Source organism: Chrysoperla carnea, chromosome 1, assembly GCF_905475395.1.
Source record: "Chrysoperla carnea chromosome 1, inChrCarn1.1, whole genome shotgun sequence".
In the NCBI taxonomy this organism is placed as follows: Eukaryota; Metazoa; Arthropoda; class Insecta; order Neuroptera; family Chrysopidae; genus Chrysoperla; species Chrysoperla carnea.
Window position 1 is genome coordinate 117,073,337 of NC_058337.1, and position 12,493 is coordinate 117,085,829.

Genomic DNA, 12,493 nt, shown 5'->3' on the forward strand with positions numbered 1-12,493 from the left:
CGTTTATTCTGATATTTACTACATAATTTCTTCAAATGCAAAAAAATTCAATGTTTTTGGAACCTTATTAGTTGTCTTGTTTGTTGGTTACCTTATTTATCCTTTAGTTCATTTCCAGCCTTTACTTCTGGTAATAGGCAAAGGCTGGATGTATTATTAAAGAAATGTCAAAAAGTTTTTCTAAAAATAACATAGCAACAAAAGAATTTGTTACACTCTCAAACATTTCTATGGTTATTTTACTTAACGTTTTTGAAGCTGTACAAGGCATAACAGCTTAGCAAAGATACCATAATTTCCGAAGTTTTTATCAAATATATTTTATTTCAGCATATAAGTTGGAAATTATATATCAAATATGCAGTACAAAATAAATTTTTCCCATGGAAAACCTGACAAGCCCATGAAGAAATTATTCGGGTGATTTGAACAATCAGGAATCATATAGAAAAACATGCTCCTATCTGTAAAAGTAAAAGTTTAAGCACCATGGCGTCAGTTTTGCGCGGTACAGATGAATACAGGCGAGAATATGAATGTCACACTCCTTGGTATCTCATCCCTGCACCATCAAACATGTTCGGCGTTGGTGGATACTAACTTTTCATAAGCATTTGAAGCGAATTAGATAAATGCCGCACAGCATTAAAAAAGCTTTTGATCTCCCGTCAATTTCCGAAACCCTAATTCCGTAATTCGCTTCGAGCACATATGCAGACTTAGTGTCCAGCTACGCCGTACATATTTGGTGGTGCAGAGGTGAGATACCAGGGGGTGTCACATTCATATTTTCACCTGTACTCACTTGTACTGCGCTAAACTGACGCCATGGTGCTTAAACTTTCTTTACATATAGGAGCATCTTTTTTTACATGATTCCTGCCGGGTCTCACCCGAAAAATTTTAGCATGGACTTGTAAACTAATAATGATGCCAAAGTTACAGCTGTGAAGTTTCAGATACTTTCCATCATTCAGGATATTTAAGATAATAATTTCATTTTGTAAAAAAGTGGGTTTACATACATTCTACTTTAAACACTCTGTATACAATTTAGTATTATTGAATGCTCTGCACATAATGGACTTGAAATATAAGGTAAACTGATAAAATCTGATGATATATTTCTCAAGTACATTTTTTGGATTAACATCCGGTTATATATGTAGATGTTTTATATTCAAACCTTCAAACCACCCAAAAAAAAGTATTTCTTCGCATATAAATATAATGCAATTCCGGTTCATTTTATTGTTGCAGCCTACTCATGATGAATGGACGTAGGGATCATGGCTACTGTATATTAATAGGTACCTAAATTGTAAGTACATAAAACATGCAATGTTCATTATAGTTATTTTGCATGATTTTGATATATATTTCATTGAATATTCATATGTTATGTAATGGAATGATCAATTTAACTTAATAAAAGTTGATTGATTGATTGATTGATATTAAATTTGTAGAAATCGAGTTTTCGATTTTGATTTTTACGTTTTCGTGTTCGACAGCTTCTTCTTTTGGTTACTTAAAAAAGACGATGTGAGCATTGTTGAAGAAAATCCTAGTTTAGCTATCCAAATTTCTCTTCAGCTATTAATTTCCTATCCCTTTTTAATTTTTGTTTTTCCTTAGAAAATAAGTGTAAAATAATATTTGCTGAATTACATTATTCTCGATTTTTTGCAATTTTTTCAAGGGGTACCCCTTTGAAAAAAAACGAGAAAAACGAAAAAAAAATTTTGTTTTGGAATTTGATGAAACTCGTTTAATGGGGTAATTTTGACCCAAAAAATATAAAAATCCAGTTAATTTAATGATTGGACCTACAGAAAGTTTTCAAAAAAGATAGAGTTCCCCATCAAAATATTAAAATCCGTAAAATTGTGAACAAAAACGAGGATAAGTGAGGGCTATAACATGACAGTCATTGTTTTTAAAAGACAAATTACCCAGAAAAGCGGGCGGTTATCTGCTAGTTTGATGATAAAAATCAAAAATTTTGAAAACAGAAAACGGGATTCCAATTCCAAGATACTAAGAGTTTAAACATCATCTAAGAATATACAATTAATTTGTCAAAAAAGGAAATTTCTTTTAACCATTTAAGTTGTGAATAATATAAAATAGATTATATGTTAAATGTACTATCTTACAGTACTGTCTTGGAGTATCTTGGAATCACGAATGACGCAGAGATTTAAATTGAAAAACTCCATTGCTTGGTCTTATTTATCATATATAAGTTTTAACAGATCAACCTGTAGAAATAACGGAATATAGTAATAATAATTGAACATATTAACGAATATATTAAAATAAATTATCTACACTTCGCTAGGTTTACATTAAGTTTGTAAGTTTTAGTAAATATGAGAATCAAAGTTGATTAGTCTGTTGTATGTGTCGCTACGGCAACGGCTTACAAAAACATTCAATCAACTTGTAAGATTAATCATCTTCTAGAAAATTACTTAGAAAAATTCCCCTAACATACTTATACCTAATTAGTAGTTAATAAAAATGTTTAGAATCGATTTTAAAGTAATAAGATAAATCAATATTCACTCATATTGCTTTATTTCTATATAGTACTCCAGCAAACGAAGGTTAAACCTCTAAATTATTTCCTAAAGCTCCAGTCGACTTGCAAATTTGACAGTAAGTTGATAAGACCCCAAGAAACAAAAGTTATATTATTCTAAGTGGGGCTTTTGTCCAGGGGTGGGAAAATGATAACGTTAATTGATAGAGTGATGAATTTCTATTCAAAAAGTGCCATTTAAGTATATTTCGAATAGGTTAATTCTTTCCGAGTTATTGAAATTGGGGGTATTTAACGTCAAATAACAGAAAAATTTGACGTTTTTTGAAAAAAAGTATATCGAATACTTTTTAAAGAATTCTAAAAATCCTTGAAAATGCAAAAAGCTTCAAGTCTTTTTCACGAACATTAATAATGAATTTTCCACGGGAACTAAAATTAATGCTTGCCACTTTCCAATTTACTTTATTTAGATACTGACATCATGCTCAAAAAGCTCTATCAGTTTCGGAAATATAAGTTTCTAACAAAAAAAAAAAGAAATGTTTTTATCGTTAAGTAACTCGAAAAATCATAAAAAGTTAATCGCAAGTTAATCACCGCTGTCAATTGCATTTCATCGATTGACGATAGCCCATATTGTGTCTCTGCTCGTAGAGAATTCGAGCTCAATAATACTAAAGGAATTATACTCAGAACTCAATACAATGACCACCCATCTTGTCATAGCTCTAAAGTAAGTAAGTACAAAGTAATAAATAATGCATTATAAATATTGATAAAAAATTACACAACAATATAATTACACTTAAAAACGATTTAAAAAAAACAAAAGTGTACTTCTTGTTTACCAATTTATTACATAAGAGCCATCTATAACTACCTCTTATGGGGGTAGTGGATTGTTGCTTGCACTCGAATATTATAAGGGATGAATATTAAAGGGTTGGTTAGGATTCATTCATGGTTATTTTATCATTTATACATACGTAGGTTTTTGTATTATGATGTATTAAAGAATGTATTATATAACAATAACAACACAAAAGTTTGTTCTTTTTGACTCAGTAATTGTTAGTAACAATGGATGGATGCTATTAGAGTTCTATTATATTTTCCTTGTCTTGTTACACTCAATGTTAATAGTGTGTACACTTTCGTATATAAAGAACATATGAAATATCATATACGGTACAGTCTTTGTTGTGAAATACACGCATGTTATATTTATGATGATTTAAAACTAATCATAAAATACACACAGAAGCATTGTTACAATTTATTATGATCTGTCTGATAGAAAGTGATTGGTTTAATCATTCTAAAATTCAAAAATCCTACTTTACTCTCTCGTGTGGTAGCACGAAGTCGCAAAATACGAGAATTAGCATTTTTAGACGAACTTTGTATAGGAATACTAAAAACCTTAACTTAATCAAGAATAAATTTTTTTTTCTTTAAATAAATACTAAAAAAGTTTTTCAATGTGGTGCCGACTTAATTGGGGCACACTGTATATTTATTGAGGAAGTTCAAGGTACAACGATAATGTGGCAAGTCTGGTACTTATTATTAGGTTTCAAAAGTTTTGTCTACTAATTCAAAATAAACCAAAGCGCTGCTAAAACAGCCCAAAAAATTAACATTAACCAGGCATTTGGAAATGACAGTGTTAATGAACGCACTGCTCGTCGTTGGTTTGCAAAATTTCGTTCAGGAGATTTTAATCTCGAAGATGAGACCCGAAGTGGTCGATCTAGAGTAATCAAGGACGAGGATTTGAGGGCCCTGGTGGAGTCTGATCAATCAACAACTGGGCGTGGGAAAAGTCAAAAAGCTTGAAAAGTAATTCACTATTCTGCAACCGAGCCAAATCATCACAGGATATTCCTATTGTGAGGAAATCGACAAAAATGTACCTTACCTACTATATCCACAAATACAGTAGTTTACTTGATCAGAAAATTATTGGTCTATCTTCTCAAAGTCTTACCCATCATATGCCATGATTGCTACATAGTGTAGTAAAGAACCCCAACTTGTTACAGTACTTATTACATTCAACCAGGGCTGTGAAACAACCCTTCATTCATTCAAAAATGTTCATTTTGATACAAACACACAACTCTTACTTATGACAAGTATATGTATACAAAGAATTTTTTAATGTAATTGTGGTTCCATTTATAAAAGAATGAATCGTAAAACAACGAAACATTGTAAGCATAACAAGTGCCTTAGTTTTATCTATCACTACAAAATTTCACCCCCAATAAAAAGAGTACGCAAGTGAAAACTCTTAGATGCAATGGGAAGCAACTCACTAAAAGGCTTTGAACATTGAAAAGTCAATGTATGTTCGAAACTGATCATATATAGAGGATAACTTTACACAAAAAAGTTATTGACGCACTTGGTGCCGGAAACATTTTCCAAAAACCTACTAGATTCCATCGAAATCAAATGCAAAAACCGGATGTTTCTGCATTGAATTTCTGTCCAATATATTATTCAACAAAATGCCTTTTGTACCAACTGAAGCAGCAGCTCTAGGTAAAATTCAAGGTACCCATAAGATGAATCTCTTTGAATTTTTTCACCCAATCATTTTTCCTTCCAAAGGAAGGGTCTCGCAAGATTAGAAAGGAAAATTGCTTGATGTGAAACTAGGTGGCGTTTAATTACTTTACATTTGGAATAATATTCATAATTTTGATTACAATATAAATCTCAAAGTATTTTACACATAAACGTAAGAGTAGAAATAAATATATTTATGATAGTAAAGGGCTGGCTGGCTAACTTTATCCCTACACAATAATGGTAGAAACAATATACATATATATTCATATTTTATAACAATTTATGTAATATTTATGCTGACACACGAATAGAAAAATCCTTTTTATACATAAGAAAATATATTTATTATTTCATTCAAATGTTTACAGGATGTTACAAAATAAAAACATTATTTGAAAGAAAGACTGTTTAGAACTACTCATTCTCCTCCTTGCTATGTTAAAAGTTTATTGAACCCTAATATACAGGGTGTTTTATAATTGATAGCAGAAAATTATATCAGTAAATTAAGCTTATCAAGACAAATGAAAAAGTTTTTTACCAAATTTCAATCCGATGCGTACTTTCTGATATATTGACTCAAAACAATTAATCAAATATCAATAAAATTGTCCAAATAAGTAGTACCTACTGATTCCTATCATTTGCGTATTAACCCGTCAGAAGTCGCGTTATGAGTATTTTGATACGAACGGTTGATACGAGTGCTGATAGATTTAATATCGCCAACTTTGAAAATGTATAACAGAGACGATCAATGTTACAATTTTTATACAACTTTAAATTGTTGAATACTTTACAGCTTTCGAATATTTCATGCACAAAATACTTTTAGTCTCATGTCGTTAAAAAACCTTAAACACAAAATAATAAAGAGACAAAATAATTTTCGACAAAATGTAAATACTTTGGCCGTTAGCTTTACACCCTTCTACTGTTTTCTTTCTGTTACATCTTGTACCGAAGTACCGAAATTATTACGATTGAAGGTAGTAAAAAACGGTGAAATAAACAACAACAATAATGGTAATAATAAGCATGCAATTTAACAATAAACAAATGAAAGTTATTATTGTTCGTCGAAAATAAAGTAAAGTAGAATATTGTGGCTTTCCACTTCCACTATAATACAATATTGGGCTTGTTTTGTTGCATAGAATATTAATTGGTTATTAAAAACAGAATAGAGAGGTACCTTACCCTTCTTAGTTGAATATGGTTGGTATTTAAATTCTTTCTTTTTAGTGTAAAATCGTAAAGTTTTGTTCGTACAATTATTTTATTGTTCAAAAAAGACCACCCTCTAGTTATCCCTTAACAAATACAAAAAAATAAAAGGATTAAAAATAATACCTAATTTAATTTAATTTTAGCATATGTTTTGGTCTGTTTTTGATGTCTTCGTGAATTTGACAAATTCCTTTAGTCTATTAAAAATAACAATATAGGCAATTTTTGACCATAAGGGTCTATCCAAAATAAAGGATGATCCAATTTCAGTTTCTTATTTTTGCATCTCTGTAAATTAAAATGCTGTAAATTCAAACGCCAAATGTTATCACTTGGTTATTCTGTTTTATATGGATTACAACTTCAAAATTTAAAATCCCCAAGTATTCATAAAATTGCATCCAAATTTCAGGATAATCGATACAGGATTTCAAATCAGAAATGAATGAAAGAAAACTTACTATGCTTTGAGTTAAAAAGATTTAAATTAGCACATGAATTGAATAGTAATTTCAATCATATCCAGAGGTGTATTAGTATTTTGTATAAAGTAATTTAATATTGAAAACATGTCTTATATTAATTATTATTATGATTTTAATTGTTCTACACAAATATACACAAGCATAGCTGCTATAACCAATTAATTGAACTGTAATTACGTGCAATGCTTCAAGGCACATCGACAAGAACATCATAGCGTACGATACGGTGTCTAATACATTTAAAGGATTTACCATTTAAAATGATACAATTTTAAAAAAAAGACTTTTGAAAGAGAATTTTGTGGAATTTTGTTTGATTTATGATGCCCCAGTTAAAGAGATATGCAAAGATTTAATAATAGTACGGATTTCAATAAAACTTTATAAACACATTTTTTGATTAACAAAGTTTTCAAAAAAACACAAAAAATTTCTAGGTCATCGGGCTTATTATTATTATTGTATCGTTCAAAATTGGTTAAAAAAGTTGATGAATCATATATATTATCCTTTTAATTGGTTATTTCTATATCAAAAACTTTAGAGAGTGTGATAAAAAATTATCTAAAATATTTAGACAATCCTGTAGTTTAAAATAATACCATCAAAATATAAGGTTGGCATATAATTTAATTATTAAATTTCGAAGATCCATCATTTGATGAACAGAGACGGCTATAGTTAAACTATTGATTATTTTAGAGCGATATCTATATTAACAAATTTATAAGCATCACTTGCACACAATATATTATATATTTTTGTAGTTGCGTGGTATTGTAAAACCAAATGTAACTCGTTAATTGACTATAAAGCATGTATTTGGTTTATATGTATGTACCGTGCAATTAACCAAAAATTTTTTTTTAAATACTGTAGGTTTACAATCATCTTAAATTCAACAGCTTCACTGGCTAGCGTGATATGCTCAATACTGCTTGGCTTTGTCTTCAAAATGAGTGTTCAGTTTGAGCTACTTAATACGAGTCAACATTTTATCGTTTGGTAAGAAATTTTAAACTAATCGATTCAGTAAATAATCAAACAACATGCCAACGCTGACAAAACGTGAGGTTTGATTATACTCAAGTAGGTACAATTGGATGGTATTACATAACATAAAAATTACCAAAAAAATACTCAAATAATATCACAGGAATACTAAATACTTCATGAAATCTCATTACAAAGTAGTTCAGTTTTTAATTTAAAGTTCTATCAATTTAAATGTGAAACCCTTTAAATTCTTCATAGGAATTAACAGATCAATATCCTTTATACAAACATATAGAAGCGAATAAATATCAACTAATCGAGTCAGTCTTATAAAACACGGTATTACTTCGATATTTAATGCAATTGCAAGCGCGAATTAGATTATCATTGTTAAAATATGTAAATTTTAGGATTTTAATCATAGAATTCTTATCGATACTTAAAACTTTTCTTACTGTAGGAAACCGGAACAAATCGTGTATTCAAAAATTTACTCTCTTTTAAAAAAATGAACACACCAAGACTTGGTAGTAATTCAAACAAACAAAAATTTCAAAATTATGTTTCGAGTTAAGTATTTAAGGGGTATTTCGATTCAAAATTTTTCTAAGGATTAGGTTTTATCTAGATTTTTCTAAAAGCTGGAAATGTTTAAAGGCAAAGATGCAAAGAGACGTTAAAAAGTTTTAATACAGGATAATGAAATAGATACTAAACTTCTGAATGCGGCTCACCTCACGTAACAGTATACATTTTGTTCCATTTTTTTGAACACTTTATACAAGCATTCCAGAAAATTTTAATCAAAATTTTGTAACAATGTTTCTTTAATTACAAAACAAATTTATTTTACAACAGCAACTGAAATGTAATACATACAACTTTGAAAATTTGTTTTGGAATATCATGAGAGAAGACAGAAATAATATATACATAGTATAGTTATAATGTGCCATTTTAGATATACGAAAACTTGTATAGAAGGCGACTAGGTTACATCTATCCATGCATATACAACTATATCAACCAGCCTAGAACATCTCCGTACAGAATTAGAAGCTATAAATTTGTTGTTTTCTAACAAAAACAAACATATTTCGAAACAAACAAACAAACAAATAGAAAATAACATATCAGTTTCTGTTCATACTAACATGTTTTTGGGAAAAGGTAGGTGTGTATAGAAAATTGTGTAGTTTTAACATCATTATTGGAGTTTTGGAACAAAATGTTGTACTGAAAGTTTTCTGTGTACAATGTATCTTCTAGTGGAGAATATATGTATTATGTTATTATTTTAATTATATAAATTATTTAAATCATGGTTATTAGATATACCATGTATATGAAATATAAACAAGATATACTAAGTTTAGTCCCAAGTTTGTAAAGCTTAAAAATATTGATGCTATGAACAAAATTTTGGTATAGGTCTACATAAAATCACCTAATTAGTCCATTTTCAGATATATCAAGCTTTTTTATAGCGTACTGAGGACGTAAAAAGAGAGGTCGAGTTCGTAAATGAGCAACATAGGACAATTGGGTCTTGGGTCCGTAGGACCCATCTTGTAAACCGTAAGAGATTGATTAAAAGTTTAAATGTAAAAAATGTTCCTTATAAAAAAATAAACAACTTATGTTTGAAACATTTTTTCGTAAACATCACTGTTTATACGCATCATCAAATTATGCGCAAATTGTATAGTATGTATTATATGGGTATATCAGTTATATGTGTGTGACATGTATGTTGTGTAATGTGACATAGTAATCAACAATGTCTATACATGGTATTTCAACAATCAACTCAGTCAAGTGTTTGCTTTCACTTGTTTAGATGCAATTTATAGTACAGGGACATAAAAGTTCACCGACGTACAACAAAATCAGATAATTGTACGACTGACTTAATTTGATCAGGGCTTGACTCACTGAACTCATCGATATGGATATTTCAATTTAAATCAGAATCAAATGTAAAAAATGTTCCTTATAAAAAAATAAACAACTTATGTTTGAAATATTTTTTCGTAAACATCAATGGTAATGCGCATCATCAAATTATGCGCAAATTGTATAGTATTTATTATATGGGTATATCAGTTATATGTGTGTGACATGTATGTTGTGTAATTAACACTATCTATACATGGTATTTCAACCATTAACTCAGTCAATTGTTTGCTTTCACTTGTTTAGATGCAATTTATAGTACAGGGCTTGACTCACTGAACTCATCGATATGGATATTTCTATTGATATCAGAATCAAAATTTTAACATACTATCGTTTTTAAACTATGCTAAATAAGTCTCGTTAATTGGGATTAATTGATATCCTCTAATGAGCGAATCTATATATAAAACTGACTGATCAATCAACGCATAGCTGAAATCGCTGGATCTAGCATAAATGTTTAAAATTTCTCTATCTATATCACCTATTCCTCCATCTATATCCATCTATATCATCTATTCTCCCATCGCCTCATCTTCATAATCGTTCAGGCCACTGTAAAAACTAAAAAAGCCTTTCTTTCTTTCATCTTGCAGGGATTAAAAGTTAATGCTCATACAGAATCTTTTGTATAAGCCTTGGATCTAGTTTTTTTATCAAATAGTCTCCTCGAAAAATTTGGCTAAATTTTTTCAGTGTTAAATTATGTAAATAGCAAAATAATTCTAAGGAGAGGAAAAAAAAGGTTAGTTAAATTTTTTATGTTAACTATGTATTTAACCCGACAAAAAATATGATATTCAACAAAAATTTTTGTAGATTTTGTCTTGTAATTTTAACCTAATAAAAACATAAAATGGTAATTATATCACAATTATAACTAATTATCATTTAATTAGCATATTTTAACTTTTAGGAAAAATTATATTTTTTGAAAATAAAAACAATTTTTCTACTTTTTAACCTCAATAATAAAATTTATAAAAAGGCATTTCCACTTCACGATTATAATATTATAGTAAATAAAATTAAAAGTTTTCTATTAAATAAATAAAAAATTATTCATTGAAATTCGTGCTGTTTATGACTTTTAGAGGTCAGGTTATTAACTTTCTGATTAAAAAATTATGTTATTTTTTTATTTACGAAAATTAATTTCGATTATTTTATAATAACTACTCTCTCTAATTTGCCTAGTAGTACTTATCCAAGAAGTTCAAAATTTTGTTTTTTACTTAAAATATAATAGTTATAATGCGATTTATTCCTTGTAAACCGATTTTTGGAAACTACGGTGCCACTGAGAAACCCACAGACCCACAGATAAAAACTTATAACACTCCTTCTTAAATCAATATCAAAGTGATGGCCAAGGACATCAGATGAGATGAATAGGATACTTAGAGAGCTTTCATTTTTGGGACAAATTTTTGGAAATATTGAGATAGAAATATTTGAGTTGACCTTGTTCTTATGAATTATTGTTTTGAATTACCTAATTATTTTACCATTTCGCTTTTCGAAATGAATTGAGCCAGGTTTATTTGACCATTCATTTTCATAGTAATTATTATTATTTATATGCATATGTCATAATCGCCAATTTTTTAGTTTTTTCGGGTACCAAACAAAAAATTAAAATCGGTTCATCCGTTTAGGCGCTACGTTGCCACAGACAGAAACACACACAGACAAACTCACATAGCGGTCAAACTTAAAACTTACAACACCCCTTTTTTTTTAGTTCGGGCGTTAAAAACCTGAAAAGGTATGCTTTATTGTGGCCAAAAGAGTAAGTAATGTTTATGATAATGTAAAATTCAATGCACAATAGTTTCCTTAGTTTTTTAAAACAAAATTTTAGATTTAAGATTAAAAACCACCATTTATGCACCCAAATATATGATTTCCCATGACTTCCACCATCCAAAATTGTGTTTTGTTCTGTCAGATGACACGTATTATTGTATTATCTTCAGTTGTCAAAATTCATTATCATCAGACTATTCAAAGACTCAAAAGCAGGTGAAAAATAAAAAATTCCACTTGCAATTGATTCGGCTATATCATCGGTTAAGGTCGGTAATTTGATGAAGGATCGCTATCTATATGACGAAGATGAAATAAAACTTTCATTCAGACTTTCATCCTCTAAACTGTTACCCAAATTTCAGATAACTAATATCACATTAATGCTCATCTCAAATCACAAAATTTCAGAAAGTTTATACATTCGATTTTCCAAATCCATATTTGGTGTGCCTACAATAACTTTCGATCAAAGTTTAAAAAAAGAGTACAAAACCGTTACAGCATAATATAATGGAAAAATTACTACTATTTGTGAAAATTTATATGCTTGTATATATGAAAAACACCGCTTTAATAAAAAATAAACCACTAGCGCGCGAGTGAGCTAATTACTCTATATATGAAAGCATTACGAACGAAGCATTACATAATAATAATTTTATTTATATTTTTATACAAAAAACATTATGATAAAAAACTTTATGCATTCTTGTTCACAACTGACTGCAATGAGAGGGGTTTTGTTTTGTTGCTTTTTTGTGCTTGGCGCTGTTTGTGTGTTGTTGTGTGGAATTTAAGTTATGCAACAAATGTATTTTTTAAATAATGCCGTTTTTTTATTCTTTGCTTCTTTGCATGCATATAATAAAGTGCAAATAAT